We start from the raw sequence: 18,612 nt of genomic DNA, 5'->3' as shown, positions 1-18,612 counted from the left end.
GTCGTGATGAGACTTGTATTTTCTTTAAAAAATTTAGACTTGAGCTTTTATTTTGGACCTTGAAAATAAATTGAACTTTATGTTTATCCCTGATGGCTATCCAGTTTAGCCAATCTGATATGGAATTCATCTAGTTAGGTCAGTCGGACAGCATTAAATGAAGAGAGAGGTGGTTTAAGCGAGAAGTAAAAAGATGAAAAGACGTCTACCCACCCGTGCTTTGACATGTGGTGTAGATTGTGTCATCCATCTGGTCTACAGCGCATCTATATAAAGGGCTGCTGAGGCTTCATCTTTTCACCTTTTGCTTTATTTGCTCTCCATCTGACCTAAAATTTTGATCTCAACAATTTTCTTTCCTTCAAAGTTTTTTTTTACATCTATTTCATTACGTATTTCTAACTATGTTTCTAGTATGAGTTTTGCAAAGGTTGAAAGTTATAAGATAGAGCCAAAGGAAGGTCAGTAAAAGCAGTAAGATGATGACTTGATCCCCCTTATTATTGGAGGCTGTAACTATAGCAAGACGCCTTATTGGTTCAACACGATGTCCAATGAAGGGTAACAACACAATGAAGAGAATGCTCGAGCAAAAAGCAAATGAGTTTTAAGCATAAAAGAGCTATGTGCTCAGATCAACTTTGAACTTCAAAATCCACCTACTTTTTTTGTCTCTTAAGTCAATCTATCTTCTATGGCCAACCTTCCTTCTTCTTCGATCATTCTCCCTTTTAGGGTTCAATCTTTTTCACCTTCCACTACTTCTATTTTCCCTCTTCAATCAATTTTTCTTGACAAATTATCCTTTCATGAGAGGTCTTCACCTTGTTCTTATTTCTTTGGGATCAAGCTATTTTCATCCATCATTTTTTCTCGGGATTCATCTTTTACCAAAGAGTCAAATTTTTGATGATGGAGATTCCGTAAAGAAACAAAAAAAAAAAAAGGTACCTCGATTGAAAAAAGTGACGTACAGAGAAAGTCTTGCAGAGCAAGATGAACTTATCGAAGTCCTTGTTTACACTCCATATAATCTCAACGTGATCTTTAAGAACGTGATGAGCAAGCTAAAGGGCAAAGTCAATCCAAAAAACTGTCCTAACATGTACTCTACTTATAACGTAGCTCTAGGTACTATTTTTTTTCTTAGAGATGGGTACAGTATAATAACTTCAAACTCCTCAAACAGAGTCACTACAGACTAGAGCCACATTAGCTCTACATATATTAGGATTCGTTCGTGGCTGGTATAAGGTTTTCACTTCATCTTTTATTCATTTTAATTTTTAATTTTTATAAATTGATCATTACTCAACTCACCACAAATTTTATTCGGTACATAGTCGCTTTTATTATTCTTTGTCGACAACTGAACACTCTTCATTCTTTCCTTTTATTCAGAGAGTTATTCTCTCTTAAAAAAATCCTAGTGATAGTAGGTGATTTTATATCACAACTTGATCAAATAAAAAACTTCTCGCTAATTGTCCGAGCTCAATAAAGAATTGAAAACTAAAGCAAAAGTTTAATAAAGATGGTGAGCCCGAGGTTAAGATTGGGAAATAAAAAGTACATCCAGCTCTTTTATGGACTCATCGATGGCTCTTTCCATTCCTAATTTGTTAGATTATGATAAAATTTTAAATTTTACAAATAGCGAGAGCTCATTATTGATGCTCACGGCTAACTTCCCCAAAAGTAATAAACATGACAAAGTATTGGGATAAGTTTGAAGTAACCTCATAGGGTTTTGTTTCAAGTTAATTTTTCATCTAACCGTTAACTTGATTTTACAAATATGGCTGAAGTCGAGAAAGATTTTGACGTCTCATTGTACCAATATGCTTCGACACCAAAAGGAAAAAAAATCTAGCTCGGGACCCCATTGCATAAGAGAGACAAAATGATCAGTACAACTATACCTTGCACTCCTCTAAGTATGAACTCAAAAGCTAGGACAATTCAAGATATGTCCTCCATATCGTTATCAACACCACCCTTTTCAGCTAAAAAACCATGGGTGGAGATCTTATCCTCTACTCCTGATGCTGGGGTGCTGAGGCTTAGTTTAGAGAGGATATCCATAGAGTTGGAGTTTGCTCCAATGGATGACCCTATCTCTAACCTAAATGTTGCTAGGAGATTTTAAAAGATCGTAATTCTTTCTTTTAGTAAGTATCTCCTAACCTCAGCTCAATTTTTTGTTACTATTTTATTTTTATTTTTCTAAGTCTAAGGTCTCTCCATATAGTCCAAAAAATATTCCCACACCAGTCTTTAGAGAACAATAGACAAGCCTTCCATCATGCTTATCTTGCCATGAGGTATATGCTGAGGGTTGAGAAAGATATGGCTACCCTTATCGAGAAGCACAATAAGAGCTCAAAGGCCTTTGACAACTTTAGATCAAGCCTCAATGTGTCCATAAGAAAGAGGTTAAGTTTAAGAGAAAGGTAGATGAGATGACAACAAAGCTAGAGGCCTTCTCAATGGACAAGGCCTTAGCCAAACCGATGAAGGAATAGGTTGAGCTGAAACTCAATGATACTCAAGCCCAAATTGCTAGGTTGAGGTCTGAGTTAGAGATTCAAGATAAAAAAAAAAAAAAGAAAGAGTTACAAATAAAGCTGTAAAGTAGTATAAAGCCTCCGATGAATGTTTTCGAGTAAAGGTGAAATTTTTAAGAAAGAACGTGCTTGGTGCCTTTCAACTAGCCAAGGATGAGGTATAGTTCAAATTCTTTTCTTTCAACCTTGACCTCTCTAATGTTGACATCAACAATATCATATCAAAGTCTTATCAGAATCAGCTCGAGAAAGATAAGAAAGAGGAAAGCGAAGACAAAAATGAAGCCCTGAAATAAGAGTTGGAGATTGTTATAGGGGACAGAATAGGAAGATATAGAGGTCGTCGAAGCTATTGTCATCCCTCATGCTTCTACTGATGAGACTACTCCTCCTGCCGTTGTTGTTGTTGATGAATGATTTTTATAATTTTTTATTTTTGACTTTGTAAATTTTTTACTTTAAAGTCAGCTTTTTGTAAAGACCACACATACTTCAACCAATGTATTTTGTTATAATGAAATAGAAAGAAAAATTTTCTTGAGTTTCAACTTGATTCTACCATTATTTCTTTCTTGCTTGCATAAGTTTGAGAATGGTTATTCAATCTAAAGGTGGATAACTGGATTGAAACTTTATATAATTGCTTAGATCATATGAACATATACGTTGGATTTTTTCAAATCACTTAAACATAAGCTTACCAGAGATAGTTTAATTCATGTGTTCGCGTACAAAATAATATAAGTGTAAACTCGATTTGTATCGATCTATTGGTAATAGACTTGATTTACATTTCACAGACTTGAGATGGTAGTACAATTCATAAAAATAGTACAAGTGTTAGCTCAATTTATACTAAGCTTTTGATAATAAACCTTCAAGTTATCTGCATTTCATATATTTGAGAAGATGTCATCATTTAGATTATGTAATTTGTAGGTCGCATCATGAACGACTTCTGTAACAATATATAGTCTTTCCACGTTAAGGCCAATTTGCCACCTTAATTGTCTACCTTTAAAGTTTTAACTTTTTTAAGTACCAAGTTGCCTTTCCTGATGTGCTTACACTAGACCTTCTTATTATAATAGTTAGCTATTTTTTGTTGGGAGGTTACAATTCATGTTAGGGTTATGTCTTTTTGTTCTTCGATGAAGTTGAGGTTGATCCTAAGCATTTCTTTATTTTTTTTTTCTAATGCCAATTCAACTCTTAAGCTCAATAGCCTGATCTCAACCAATACTACAGCTTCTTTCCAAATGTCAAGTCAAAGGGGGTTTCACTAATGGGCACCTTTGTGGTTGTCTTTAAGGCCTACAAAACTCCTAGTAGCTAGTCGACCCACTTTTTCATTTACTACTTTGGGCCTCTTTTTCAGTGCTTCTAAGATTGTTTTATTTATAATTTTGATTTACTTGTTGGACTAAGGGTAGGCAACCAACATGAACCTGAGGTCGATGTAAAAATTTGAGCACCATTTCTTGAACCTCAGATTTTTGAACTATTTGCCATTGTTTGTTATTATAGACCAAGGTAATCCAAATCTATCGACTATGTTTTTTCACATAAATTTTTTAACTTGTGCTTCAGTGGTGGCAGTTAGGGCTTCGACTTGCAACCACTTTGTGAAGTAACTTATCGCTACTGAGATGAATCTTTTCTGACTTGCGATCGTGGTGAATGACCTAAGGACATTTATTTCTCATTACCTGAATGGCCACAAGCTGATGATAAGAGTGAGCACAATTGAAGAGAGATGTTACACGTGGGTAAATCTATGACATTTGTCATATTTTTTTCCTAGTTCGATCGCATCCCTCCTAATGGGGGTCAGTAATAGCCTTATCTCAGCACTTTATAAACCAAAGGTTGAGGTCTGACATGACTTTTACGTAATCCTTCGTGGATTTCTCGCAAGACGTATTTTGCCTCTTCTTCATCAATACATCTCAATAGGGTAGGCTAAAGTATCTCCTATATAATTTTTCTTCAATCATTATGTACCAGGAGGCCTTTCTCATTAGTGCCTTAGCCCAAACTTTTTCATCGAGTAATACTCTCGTGGTCAAGTTTGCTTTAATTAGCATCATCCAAGTTTATTTCTCTATGACCTATACTAAGAGCTTGTATTTTGTGCTATTATGTGCTAGTTCTTCTGCTAGAACTTGGTCTAAACTTTCCATTGCTGCTCTTACGGTCAACGTAGACAAGGAGTCTACTATTAAATTTTTTGATCTCGATATCTTTTTCAACTTGACTTCTTAAAGCCAGCTATTAAAGCTAATACTTTGTCAAGATATTTTCAAATTTCATCTTCCCAAGCTCTAAACTCCTTATTTATCTAACCAACCACCAGTGATGCTAGAAATTGATGCCATGTGCTTTTTTCAAATCAGTCTTATATTTTATGCTCTTGTTGACAATTTTTTTACTTTTTATCAGTTTTTAGTTCTTTTTTATTTTTCACCTTGGTGTTAATCGAGTTGCCTATCTACTTTTTAGTCCTACCTTTCGTTGTTATGACATAATATTACCGTATCATGGACTGGTCTCTTCAAACTTTTCCAACCCATGTAGGTGTTGAGAACTTCATTTTCAAATGGAAAGTTGAGCCTATAAGTCGTATAACAAACTAGCTAGGTCGACCTAATATCATATTGTAGGTAGATGAGACATCTACTACCAAGAACTCCATGATCGAGGTAATTATCTTCAGTTCCATCCCTAAGGAGATTGAGAGCTTAATAGTTTCTCTTATGAGCACCTGCTTATTTTCAAACCCCACTAACGTGGTGGTAATTGACTTAACTGATCTTTATTAATATCTATTTTCTTAAAACAACCATAGTACATAACATCGATCAAACTCCTATTATCAAATAGGATTTTTTTATCTACATAGTTGTACAATAAAGCTATGATCACTATGACATCATCGTATGGATGTTAGATCTTTCTTTAAATCTTTTAAGCTGGATGATATCAGTTTATCTTTTTATTTTTTTTTGGCTGAGGTGCCTACTATCATTATTGTGCTTGGGTTAAACTTTCTTTTCATCAAAGTAGAGCTACCTCCTGTGATCACGTTAATCACCCTGGCTTGCTATTGTCAGCTCGACCCTCTTTTTGATTTGACTTTTCTCTTTAGGCATCATTTTTCCCTTGATCTACTATTCCCTCTCTGTTTCAAGTGGGCACTCTGTGGTCATGTCTATAGTCCTTTCTAAATTAGTCTTGTCTTTTATGTCCCATAAATCTTTTTAACTGACCTCATCTTATCAGAGCTTCAATCTCACTTTTCAGGTTGACACATTTTTTGTATTATGATAGATATCTCGATGAAAGGCATATCTTTTTATCAAATCTCATCTTACATTTTATCTTAGTGTCAAGATTTCTTTCGATTTGCATCAAAACCCTCTCACAAAAGGTATTCACTATAGTGTAGCTTCTTTCTTTGATAGGGCTTATAGCCCTATGTTGTCTTCTCTTTAGAAAGGATCGTAAAATTTTTTATTTTTTTTACAATCGAAGAGGGAGATGAGCCTCTCTTACCTCAATTTGATTTCATTATAGCTTCAGCATTGATGTATTTCTCTACTATTAGCAAGACATCAGCTAGATTTTAAGCAATTCTGGCAACGATGTCAACTTTAAGTGGTACTCCTTATCGTTGAGTCCATTAGTCAATGTGGCAACAATGATCGTCTATTCTAGGTCTTTAACTTATAGAGCTTCAGTGTTAAAACACGTGACATAGCTTTTTAAAGTTTCATTTTGCCTTTGCTGGATTGACATCAAGCTTAGGATCATTTGCTTAGCTCTTTGACTATTTACAAATATGGACAAAAATGAATGGTTGAGCTCTTTGAATGTAGTAATCGACCTTCACTCTAAACTGCTAGACCAAGCTCGAGCTACGCCTTTTAACGTAGTGGATAAACCTTTGCACATTAGAACCTTATCTATCCCCTATATCATCATGTTAATTATATAAAATTTTAAATGATCAAAAGGGTCAGAAATACTATCATATGTCTCTAAGGTTGGCATTTTAAATCCCTTAGAAGGCATGGCTCTGTCAATCTCTTCAATAAATGGTAAGATATTCAAGAATTTGATCTCATCCTCAAATGCCATTGCTTTCATTTTTAGCTCTTTTTTCATGGCTTGCATCCGAACTTCCAAATCTCTATTCAATTGAAGTTCATGGTTTGTTGGGTTATGGTATGTGTAGAATTGTAGTTGGGGCAATGATGAGTTAGGTTGGTGTATTCTTTTTCTCTAGAGGACTAGGAGGCTTCCACCTCTTTGTAGCTCGGTTGCCCGACAATAGTCACTCAACCAAATGTGGCTAAGTCCGGCACTTTGAAAACTTGTCGTGAGGTTATAGTTTGCAACATCTGCTTAAAAACTTGTATTTGTTAATCAGGGCTTAAAATTGTTCTATGGTTGGTCCCACTTATGGTTAAGCTAGATGGGCAGAATGCTGGCCTAGGTGAGTTTTTATTCCAACTGAGGCAACTACCTCTCTCTTTGGTTCTTTTTCTTGGTGGCATTGTTTTCTACTATGCTAATATGAAAAGTTTTTCCCTTACCTGACGCGCCATATGTTGGTGTCGAGCACTGACCTGAAAGTATTCCTATAAATGCAAAAAGGAATGACAGTTAGAGGCAAAGGTAGGAGGTGTTCGCTGTATTTGCATTTCAACACGCAAGTCAGTAAAGATCAGGTCGAAAATGGAGTGAGAAAGTAGGAAAAAGAGAAAGAGAGAAAGAGAGAGAGAGAGATATGAATAGGATAAACCTGGTTTCATGGTGCTTGAGTTTTCATATTTATAGGTAAACTAAAGAGGACAAAAAGTAGACAATTAGGACAGAGTCGAGCTGAGGTGGCACTAATCATGTCAGATAAACCTGACATGTTAGTTCGACACAAATGACCAAGATACCCTTATTTGCTGCTGAAGGCTTTGAAAGAGGAAAATACCACTATGCCTTTTTAACCATTATATACTCCTAATAGTTTTGCTTTAGGCCTTGTGTCTTCATTGTCATTGTCACTATTACATATAGAAAATAAATATAAAATTTTTTTACTTTTAATATTTTATAATATTTTGTAAATAAGTATTTTTCGTGAAAAAAATATAAAAATATAAAAAATAAATATCAATAATCACCAATGAATTAATAATAATAATAAATTTTGTCCTCACATAAAGAAAATCCAATTTAAATTTTCAATTGGTTGCCATTGGCAAAAAAAAAAAGTTGCCAAGGAAAGAAATTTTCAAAATATAAAAATTATCATTTATTATTTATAATAAACAAAATATTAAAATCTTAAAAATATATAATAAATATAAATATAAAATACATAAAATCCAAAATTGTTTCATTAAAATTATATTTTTACACTGTTTTTATTTTTTGTTTTGACAAAAAAAAATACAATAAAATAAAAAATCATATAATTGATAAGCAAAATTATAATACTCATAACATAGCATGAAAAGCGATAACAAAATAATAATTCTAATATATTAAATATTACATTTAAAATTTTTTAACTTTTAATATTTTTATAATATTTCATCTGCATTAAAATTTTTATTATTTTTATGTTAAAATAATAATAAATATATTTAAAATTTTGAAAAATGATCATAAGCAATGTGATCGTAAATAGCAACCTTAACTAAACACTAATATTTACTTACATTGAAGTGTTATTCTATCTCTTTAATTTAGAATATGAATTTATGTTTATTGGATAAAATTAAAAACTTTCTCATATGTATCGTATAATATCTAAAATTGCAAATATAATTGAAGGTTTACTTTTTTTTTTTTCATTTTTTATTATTTCTTTTGTACATTGCTTAAAAAAAACTCACTTTGAAATACGGGTACAGTATCTTAAAATTATTCCATTCAAAATGTCACTTTAGAAAGTCAATAAAATTTAATATTCATATTTATTTTTTGATAAAATACATAATTAGTAACCAATTATATGTATATTTTAAAAATGAACTCCTAACTATTAATTTTTTCTAATTTAATTACTTAAGTTGTAATAAATGTTTTTATTTGTCTTTTAATCGTTAATCTCTAACAATGTGCTAAGGTGGTAATGTCTCATCAACTAGCATGTGCCACGTAATATTGTCACATCAACGATCATACCATGTGATATTGTCACGTTTGAGATTAAAACGTCGTACAGCTATATTACTTTAAAGTAAAACTTTAAAGTAATACGAAATATTTTTTGTAATCATTGAAAAATTCTTAAATAAAATAATGTCCTCAAATAAATTTCATATGAATAAATCAACTAAATAATAAATCTATGAAAAGTCAATGTCAACTAATACAACTAAAAGAAAAACATTATTATTTCATAAATTTTTATTTACCAAATAATGTCTTCAATACCTAGATTCTTCTAACTCCTCACAAGTCACAAAACTAAACAAACTTATCATTTTAATAATCTGTAATGGGAAAGTAAAAAAGAAATAAGTAAATCATGGCTCAGTAAGTGTAAGTTGACACCTTTTATTGAATCAAATATTATTTTCATATATATATATATATAGAGAGAGAGAGAGATCATTCAAAAATATCATTCGAATTATGCTTCCAAAACATTTATGTAAGCATTCAAAGAATTGATATCATATCAAAACGTATCATTTTATCAATTATAAATCATAAATCATGATCACATACATACTTCATCAAATCATGAATCAATCTTTAAAATCATAAATTCATCATCATAAATCATTATTATTATTAGTTCATCATTAGCTATGGCCATTATTATAACCCGTGACAATAGCTATATTGATAATTTAATCATTATTATCATTGCTAACTATTATAACTTGTTAGCAAAGGCTTTTATGTTGACTATTGTAACCCATTAGCAAGATTATATGATTATGGCTATACTAACTACGATAACATTTTAGCCAGTGCCGTTGAACTAGTTTTGATATTGATAATTTCACTTCCCAAGAATTCATTTGTAGTTATCATAAAATCGTTCTTTAAGCATAAATTAATTTCTTATTCCGTTTATAATCATGATCTAACATTTATATAACAAAACTTAACATAATCATACACCTAATTTTTTTTTATATATTAAAAATAAAAAATTAAACATTCACTCATTTAGAAATATACATATATAAATAAGTTCGAAACAAGTAAAATATGTGAGATTCTATTTATCTTCTTTCAATTCCACTACTTATTTTTTCCTCAAAAATAATTAAAAGGCTATTTAAGGTCATTTTAACTTATCAGTAATTAATCAACCATATTTGAGATAATTTATACTAAAACAACTAAATTATATATGTGTTAATTTAACTAATTAATACTAACAGCTTTGAGCTTTTTTCACTAAAATAATCGTATCTCAAGGTATACAATTCGAAATTAAGATCTTTTTAGTGCATTAAAAACTAAACTAGATAAGCTTTATAACCATCTATGGCCCACCTTATAATTTCTTGTAGATTAATAGTAATAATTTGTGCAATCCATGTCATGCACTATTACTAGACAGTATAAATACTTTTTAGTAAAAATTAAATATTTATTCATAAGAGACACAAAATTCAGTTCCATTTATTCCGTTGGAAAGTAAACTCAATAAGTTTTTTAAAAAATATATGGCTCAATTCATAATTCATTGTATAAAAATTAAGAGAATTTTTGCGATTCCTACCTGTTGTTGTTACCAAGTAACTTACATATTTTTAAGTAAAAATTAAACAATTCTTTATTAAAAAATGTGTCATACAATTGCACATTTGCATGCATTTAAGTGAGTGCTAAGGTTTTTTTTATTATTATTATTTGAAAACATGACAGTGTAATATCTAAAATGAAACAATAAAGGTAGATTATCCTAAGCAAAATTAGGATCTTTAATTACTCCTATATCTCATACCCTAATCTTTAAGCCAAATTCTTTAGAAAAGACAAGATTAATGATGTTAGTAGTTGTAACCAATTCTCAATTTGTGACATAAATTGAGTGGTGACTCCAAAATTGAACCTACATCCAAACAAGATCGATAAAAGGTGTATCAATTAATTTTAACATGTCATGGTTTATTAAAACTAAGTATTAACTATTAAGGTTAAGCCAATTAGTTGACGCAATATTATTCCTATTGACTATTTTTTTATGAATGATATTTGCTACTCTTTTTGATAATGTCTACTTTTCAACATTTCAATTGGATATTTGGTCAATTGATGTATATAATTATATTTATCAATTTTTTGTTCATTTTTTCAGTTTGTAATTTTAAATATTTTATATAAATATTAATATATTTATCCAATACAAATAAGAATTTTAATAATTTTAGTAAATAAATTTATAAAAAAAATAGATAAATCTGCACTAAATTGCTTTATCATTAGAGATTTAATTTTATATTAATTTTTCTAGTAATAAATTCTATGTTAATGAATAGATTTTGAAAATGGGACAAACTTTACATATTAATAATACAAATTTAAGTTAATATGCATTTTAGTATTTTTAATTTTTATGCAATATGCAAATTTATTTTCAAAAAATAATTTTTATTTTAAAATAGATAAAAATATTGTAATTATATAATTGATGATACTGGATTGTTATTTAAAAATATATAAAAAAAAGTATTTATACGCAATGCATGTGATGTCAAATACTAATATATAGTAAAAGTACGAAAGTCAAGAAAAACAATGGTAACATTAACTCTTCTTCTTTTTCTTTTTTTTTATCAAATAGATTCATTTAATGACAGTTTTTTAATGAAATTTTTATTTATAGATTGAATAAATCTCATTAATATTTATCATAAAATTATTTAAAATGGTACTTTAGCAATATAATTCACATTGATGCATGTTTTCATCAATCAAAAGATTTTTTTAACATCCGTAGTCTTTTTTAAATTGTTACAATCATTAACATCCGTACTTATATATATATATATATATATCATAGGTTATAGATCAAGAATAATATTTTGTTTGTACTTTATATTTAAAAAATTATAGAAATATAATTTCGTCGTATAAATATATTTTAAAAATATTTAACTATTGGTAAATAATATATATATTTTATTTTATTCGAGATTTTTTTTATAGAAATGAGTTTTCAATCGTGAATTGAATCCAATTAAAAAGTTTTGGGTCTATAAAAATCTAAAATTTTTAATTGTAATTTAATTTTAATTTTAATTTTAAGTTTTAGATTTAGTTTGGATTTTAATTTTGCGATTTATTTTGATTAAAAAAATAAAAAAAATCAAAAGTCAAAAAAAAAATTGAAAAAGAAAATGGTGTGAAGATTTTGCATTCAATTTTTTTAAGATTTTAATGTTTAATTCATATAATTATCGAATAATTAATTCGTAATCAAATCAAATCAAATCTCATATTTAAAAAAAATTAATTCAAAATGAATTACTTTATAAATAATCAGTGATCACAGAAGAGGAGCCTGACAGAATATTCACAACTAATAGAGAGGCAATTTTGAACAAAATTTCAAGTAGTAATTAGCAGTTTCCAGCATCAAGCAATTCGGCAGAGCAGACATTCAAGTAATCAACAGTTCAAAGACAGCAGCAATTGATAATCAATACAAGGCCATTGAAAAGCCAAAAATTTGAGCACAATTTTTGAAATCAACAGGAGGAGTTGAGAGCACCCGAAGGCCTTAATCAATAGTAGGAAAATCCATACGGGAAAGAATGGTGTCAGTGCCAATCAAGGACGTGGATTTTCAAAATTTTGATGTCTAATGGTGTCGAAAACAATGATCTCGCCTTAAAGGTAAGAATGCTGCACCGTCGATTCTTAGGCTCGGTGAAAGTACAGCAAAAAGACTCATCAAAGGCTCTTCTTACCCCATAGGTTATTACCGATGTAGTGGCTCAAAGGTAAGGGTGTAATCAAATCGAGTCAAGTCGATATAGTGAAAGTTTCGAACTCGAACTCGACTCCCAACTCGTGATTTGATACTTGACTCGAACTCGATCGAGTTTCATTTTTTTAGTTCAAGTTCGATTTATGATCAAAATCAAGTTATTCAAGTTCATCCAATTAAATTCAATTAATATATATATATATAAAAGAGGATCGATTTTTATATAAAAAAAAAACTCGATTATTTATTCTCGAGCTCAAACTTAAGCTCGAGATCGAGATTTTTTACGACTATTTTTTATTAAACCTAATAGATATTATATTTTTAAGATAATAACAATAATAATAGCAACAACAACAACAACAACAATAACAACAACAATAATAATAATAATAATAATAACTTTCACAACAATCAAATCCAAGCAAATAAAAGTCTCATCAAATGATTCAAATACAACACACAAATATAAGACATAATGAAACTTAGAAATTAAAGTCCTAATTGGAAGATATTAAATATCCAAGCAAATAAACCCACAAATAAGTTACAACAAACCAACAACAATACATATGCTACCTTCACAATATTATGTCTTCAAATGAACATTAGGCTCATATTATTTTTCAACAAACCTACACAAAAGAATAATTACAAAACAAATAAATTATAATTAACAATAAGAATAATAATAAAAGCACCCATGTAAGAAAAAGATTGTAATATTATTACAATGATCAATAACTTTATATTTTTAACATTAGCATAAACATGAATTTTATATTGTCAATTACCTTATAATCAAAGTAGAAAAATATAAACAGTGTCTTGTCAATTGCCTTAACATGAGTTTCTGTCATTCGTTAGCCTATAGTTCGTAAACTATAATGCAAAAAGCTCAATCTAGACTAGTTACCACCTATTTTTCTTTAGTAATGTTGTGACAAATTAAAGGCATTTAATAATAATATTTCATACCTATATAAAAGACATTAGATATCCTCACTTTAGGGGATTTTGAGTACAATCCTAATTGATTTTTTCTCTTTCTATATAGATAAAGTAAAAAAAAATAATAGTTAAAAATTAGATTAAAACAATGATAGTCACCCAATAACAAAATAATAATAAAAAAAACTCACTTTTTTTTCTTCTTCACTCCATGAAGATTCCGACTCTAATTTCTTTCACAAGGTAATGCTTGCACTGTGTTAGGAGATAAAGAAGCACAATAAGTATCAATAACTCTATCTCATGCATTAAAGGTAGCCTCTGAAGCCCTTATAGTGATAAGAATAGCAAGTATATCCCGAGCCATCTTGGATAAAATACAGTACTTCAAAGTGCTCGTTTTCCACCATTCTTAAGCATCAAACTTAGTGAAATCTCCTTCACAAATAAAGCAACCCTCAGCTACATCTAGATCAGATTATTGTGATTGAGTAGTTTCAACTGATTTTATATAATTTGTAAATTCAGACCAACCAGAAGAAGAAGCTTTTATATTCATACCACTAATACCATTATCATGCACTTAAGTTTCAGCACTATGCTCATTGCCAAATTGATACTCACGACCATATTCCTCATAAATCTCATAAAAGGTATCTCAAACTCTAGTAATATTTTCTCTTGCTTCTTTATCAGGGTACATTCGAGGAAAGCAAAACTCAACCACCCTTATTTTGCACCTTGGATCCAAAATAGCTGCTGTAGCCATCAACAAATTACATTCTCCCCAATACTTATCAAATTTACTCTTCATCTTATGAACCATTGCTTGAACAAATTCATTTTCATCATTTATCCTTTTATCCAACAACACTTTCACATGATAGACTTCATTCAAAAATAGGTTTGAATTTGGATAATCACTCCCAGAGATGATTTTAGTGGTTGAATTAAAAACTTATAAAATCTCACAAACTTGCTCCACCTTTTTCCAATCTTTATGACTTGGACAACATTCATAATAAGATTGTTATTCTTTAAGTCTTGGAAACACTTTTTTGAATTTGATTACAGTTGACAACATCTCAAATGTTGAATTCCAACTTGTTTTACAATCGAGAATGAGTTTCCTATCAGGCAACTATAACTACTGTACTATGTCAAAAAATGAGTTAAGTCTTGTCTCATTCTGATTAGTAAAACTAGCACTTTCATGAACATCACCAATCACATTCTTAATCTCGAAAAGGCAACTATAACTACTATACTATGTCAGAAAATGAGTTAAGTCTTGTCTCATTCTGATTAGTAAAACTAACACTTTCATGAACATCACCAATCACATTCTTAATCTTGAAAAGATCATCTTGAACCATAAGATTTAATATATGTGCATAACACCGAACATGAAATAATTTTCTCCATAAAGCAACCTTCTATTTCTTGAAAATGTGTCTTTAAGAATTCTAATTACCATATCATTGCTTGAAGCATTGTCTACAAAAAGTATAAACACCTTGTTTTCAGTTTTCTATTCCTTTAGACACTTAAAAATACAATCAGTAATCTTAACACCACAACGAGGAGGAGGTATGTTAACAAAGCTAATAACACGCTTTTGCAATCTCTAATTAGAATCTATAAAATGTTCTGTAAGAACTATGTATTTAATCTTTTGATTACTTGATTTTTACAAATCTGTTGTTAAACTAATCTTATTGACAGTCTTCAACAATACCTTTAATTTTTTTTTCTGCTTCATAAACTTGTATGCAATCTTTTTTCATAGTATTATGTGATCTCTTTTCCCATTCAAGCATTTCACGTTTTGGCATCATGTTAAAACTTTTCTCTTCTATAATCAAAAAAAGATGCTCGTGCATAAGTATCCAATATGCAGCTACCTCTATCATATTTGTTATATCAAACTTGCCATCTATGAGAATAGGTAGTATTTGTACATTGCCATATGTGTCTACTGGTTGGAAGTTGATCATTTATTGTTGATTCTGAAAAATTTTTTGCTTAACACAAGTTATCAAATGCCTTTTAAATTGAGTTGTACTTTTACTTGCATTTATTGTTAACTTCTTCTTACAATGGACACACTCTCATTTTTTAGAACCATCAGAAAGAGTGACTTCTTTAAACTCTAACCAAATAGCAAATGTCTTTTGTCTCTTTTTCTCATTACCTTCTTCACACTCTTCAGGGTCAGCATCATCACATTCTCTATCATTGACATCGGTGATTGGTGTTTTATCTGTGTTACCATCAATGGCATCTAAAGCTTCATTCATTGAATCATTATCATCATCTGACACAATTCGACTAGCAAAAGAATTTGTTATCAGCTGAACTGGTACAGAAGAGATATTTGATGTGGTTAAATGACATGTTTAGTTCCTTATAACAAAAAAAAAAAGACAAATTAAAATAATAATTCGATTTTGAGATCAAACAATAATGCAAACAAGTTGTTAGAAACATTGCGGTAAATTCTTTTGCGAAAAACATGCCAAACAAGTTACAAGAACAAATTATTAGAAGAGTATGAAATTTTATTTTTTGAAAAAATATACTAATATTGTAGGAATTTTAATAAATTTAAGATTACTTACTTTAATAATAATTTGAATTTCTAACTGTCTCTAAAAATACTGATATAATGCAATCACTAGCACAGAGGTAAGATGTAAAGTATGAGAAATTGTCAAAATTAATGTGAAGAACAAGGCATAGATAAGACGATATTGACCTTCAGACTTTCTTTTCACCTCATTATTATAGGCTCAAAATGTGGAACACTAGCACCTCAAGAAAGCAAGGGGGAAAAATTCAAATGGTATGTCTAATTTATTCCTTTTACTTTCATCTCTCATAAGTAAAATGAAGGTAATCCACTTGCCCACTTAAGGTTTCTGGTCAAAGTAGAAATTGAATGCTTTATTGAGGCTAGTTATAAAGCAACCAAAAATGTCTAATGATCTAATGCCAAGATATAGGGAAACCAATAAATGTATTGTACACCGTTTAGTCTAAGGATGCAAAAGTTGCTTACCAAATAAACTGTGGTGAGTTATAATTACAGCCTAAACTAAATGAGAGGAGTATGACTTACCCTATAAGATATCTCTGAACTAGACACTAGTGTTTGTGTGTATGTGTACACATTCTTTAAAGGCTACACACTACACTAACAGAACTACTTCTATTACCATAACCAAAGTCCAAACGCCTTCTCATTTCAATATATGTTCAATAACAGCATGATTATTGTACAATATAAAACAAAAAAAAAAACATGATGAATCCATAAAAGTTATGAAACTTACTTATACATGCAGTACTTGAACTCTTAGTTCCTTATAAAATCTTTCTCTCTTTCTTCAAGCTACAAGACAGAAAACACAAAAGAAATCATTAAACCAAACAATAGAAACAGATTCATACAGCATCATAACAAAGAAAGATTTTACATACGGGATCACTTTCATATATAAGCTCGTAACAAGCCGAAGAAAGGCACTTCAAAACATAATTCTCCTTTGCTTTTGATGAAGACTTACATTGCCCATCCCATAATCCATTGATTCCATAATCAAACAAAATAAATACAATAATCAATACAAGTAAAAAAAAAATCTTCTTGAAAATTATTGCATCATGTTAAGTATCAAAACCCAAAATTTCCATATCCATTCATCATCTTCACTTAAAAAAAAAAAAAGAAAAAAAATACAAGTCCCTCTAATGGAGGAGAATAAAAGTTGAATTGAGAAAAGATTTAAAAACACAAATAAAGTCCATTAAAATAGTCAATACAAATAACTCTATCTAAGATTTAATTAAATATCATGCAAGAATATTAAAAAAATCCAAATTTATTTCAATTCAAATAGGCAGAAATTCAACCTAATTGAAGAAAAATATAAAGACCCAAAATTAAAGGAGAAAATAGAAAATATCCACTTATCGATATCAGTATAACATTCACTCTTCTTTTTCTTAATCTCAGAATCTTATGAATCACCATTAAAACAAACCAAGTAAGAACAAAACATAATGAAAGGAAAAAAAAATCAAATTGAAAGGATAAAATATTTTTTAAAAAAAAATTGGGTGTACTGTTATGAATTGCAATGGACTATCTGAAATTCGATCTAGCCCAAATCTCATTTCCCAATTGCTATTCAAATCTCGACCTCTAGAATTGAAAGCAAGACCAACGAGCCCTCGGTTAAGCAAAAGACTTACAACTTTGAATTGAAGATCGCTAGAATTTGAAGCTTTTTCAAGTCTTCTAGGCATAGAGGAACTAAACACTACACTATTCTTTCTATCTCTCTAGTTCGAATGCTTTTGATGCTCTTAATAAAGAGCGCAGTTCCAACAAAATCCTAATCAGATTATTGCTCGTACCTAATCACTACTTAAACCCTCAGTGAAACTAGCGGGTGAAAAGGCGTCGCTTGGTGATATGAGAGAGATGGAGAGAAAGAGTGAAAAAAAAAAGAGGGAAAGAAAAAAAATAAAATTTTAGGGTTTTTTAGGTTAAGGGTAAAAAAGTAATTTTATAAATAAAATAATAAAAATATATATAATAGAAAAGCTCGATTAGGCTTGCGAGCTATTTCAGTCAAGTATTAATATGCTTGAATTCAACTCGTTCGATAAGTCGAGTTACTCAAGCTTGAACTTAGCTTGATAATTATCGAATCGAATTCGAATTTTAATCGAGTCGAATCCGAGTAGCTTGCAAGTACTAATATATCTTTTACACCCCTACTCAAAGGGATGTCCAACAAGCAAACAAATTAAGAGGAGCCGTGTGGACCTTAAACTATTAATGATATGTACTCTTGCAGATACAATCACTCTTGGCCCGCAACTGGTATAATTTTTTTGCCTTTTTCTTTTTATTTTAGGTTTATATATATGTTTATTTGTTTATTTACTTTATTCCATTTTATTTATTTGTAAATATATTTTTTTATTCTTTTATTTTTACATAAATTTAATTTATTACATATATTTACATAATTAATAATATATTTACGTGATTATCAATATATTGAATATTTACATGATTATATTTTTAATTGTATAAGTAATATTTACATGATT

The sequence above is a fragment of the Durio zibethinus genome, chromosome 7, assembly GCF_047325235.1.
Source record: "Durio zibethinus cultivar Kanyao isolate XHJ-2024 chromosome 7, ASM4732523v1, whole genome shotgun sequence".
In the NCBI taxonomy this organism is placed as follows: domain Eukaryota; kingdom Viridiplantae; phylum Streptophyta; class Magnoliopsida; order Malvales; family Malvaceae; genus Durio; species Durio zibethinus.
Note: the sequence above shows the minus strand (reverse complement) of the source record.